Raw genomic sequence first — 1,852 nt, forward strand, 5'->3', positions numbered from 1 at the left:
AATAAAATAAAATAAAATAAAAATAAAGGACCATCATCTTTTCCCCCCGCGTTTGCCCTGATTTATTAAGAGGTAGAGAAGAATCGGGCGATACAGTGAAACACGCTCTGACTAACTTGCAAGATACCCTTTGTTTGAGTAAAGAGAAGAACATTCACACAATAATAACCATTGACTGTACAGAGAAAAACAAAGACAGATTGACAGATAGACAGAAACAACAGATGGAAAGAACAGAATTACGACTAACTTGGGGTACCCTCCAACCACCCGCAAAAAAGCAAGTCCGATAAAGAAGGAGAGAAAGTCGATCTACTATTGGCACCCTCCATAGTGCCAGCATTTTTCCCCACATACCTTGAATTATTCACAGAGGTAAAGAAGAAACACGCGGTACAGCGACACAATGTTCATCTAACATGCAAGGTGACCACTGGAACATTCACAAAGTGACGCTTGAGTTGTTGAAATGTTTTATTGTATGCGTCTTTTTACACCCATATCAACACGATTTAAATCATCTAGGAGACTGGCTTCCGATCCTACCTGTCAGGGCAAACCCAGACAGAGAGGGATACAACTTCCCAGAACAAAGACCAAGATACTTGATAAAGATTTCTCAACACTTAGAAACCAGAACTCAGGTCTCCCGTGTGTGACAGCGAAGCGCTGAAAACTGCCACGCTACAGACGTCGGTAACAAAGATAGACATACACTGGAGAGTGAAAAAAACCCAACAGAAGTACAAACTACCAGTGGTACCAGCCCCCCCCCCCCCCCCCAAAAAAAAACACCTACAAAAAAAGATCAAGTCCGAAGGTACAGATGGAGAAAAAGTTGATAATATATTATTTAGCGCTCCCCAAAGCACCAGCGCCTTTCTGTTTTTCCTACATGCCTTAAATTATTCACAGAGGTAAAGAAGAAACTTTCACGACAGCAACTTTCCAGAACAAAGACCAAGTTACTTGATAAAGATTTCTCAACTTATGGAAACCAGAACTCAGGTCTCGTGTGTGTGACAACGAAGCGCTAAAAACTGGCAAGCGACAGACTCTGGTACCAAAGACAGACGTAAACTGGAGAGTGAGAAAACCCAACAGAAGCTACAGATTACAAGTGGTCCCCTCCCCCTCCTCCCGAAAAAAAAATAACCGCAAGAAAGAGCAAGGCCGAAGGTACAGATGGAAAGAAAGTTGATCTACTGTTGGCACCCTCCAAAGAACCAGTACCTTTCTTTTTTTCCCACATGCCTTGAATTATTCACAAAGGTAAAGAAGAAACATTCTATACAGCGAGACAATGCCCATCAAACATGCAAGGTGCTTTTTGTTTGAGTAAAAAGAAGTATATCAATAGAATAACAATCATAGAATAGTACAGAAAAAAAAGACATTCAGACAGAAGCAACAGAGGGAACAGGAAGAAAAAAGAAGTAGAACCCACCACTGGTACCTTCCAACCTTCAGCAAAAAAAGCAAAGCCGAAGGTATAGATGGAGAGAAAGTTGATCAACTACATTGTATTGGCACCTTCCAAAGAACCGGTATCTTTCTGTTTTTCCCACCATGCCTTGAATTATTCACAGAGGTAAAGAAGAAACATTCTATGCAGCGACACAATGTTCATCTCACATGCAATGTGGCTGCTAGAACTTTCTTAGAGTGACGCTTGGATGGTTTAAATGTGTTTTTTTTATTGTAGGTGTGTCTTTTTAAGCTCTTATCAACACAATTTTGATCTCTCAGGAGGCTGGCTTCAGATCATGCCTGTCAGGGCAAACTTGGGCTAGAGTGATACAATATCGCATTAATAAGGCTGAGATGCTTGATCAAAATTCCCCCCCCCTCT

The sequence above is a fragment of the Aplysia californica genome, unplaced genomic scaffold (assembly GCF_000002075.1).
Source record: "Aplysia californica isolate F4 #8 unplaced genomic scaffold, AplCal3.0 scaffold00368, whole genome shotgun sequence".
NCBI lineage: Eukaryota > Metazoa > Mollusca > Gastropoda > Aplysiida > Aplysiidae > Aplysia > Aplysia californica.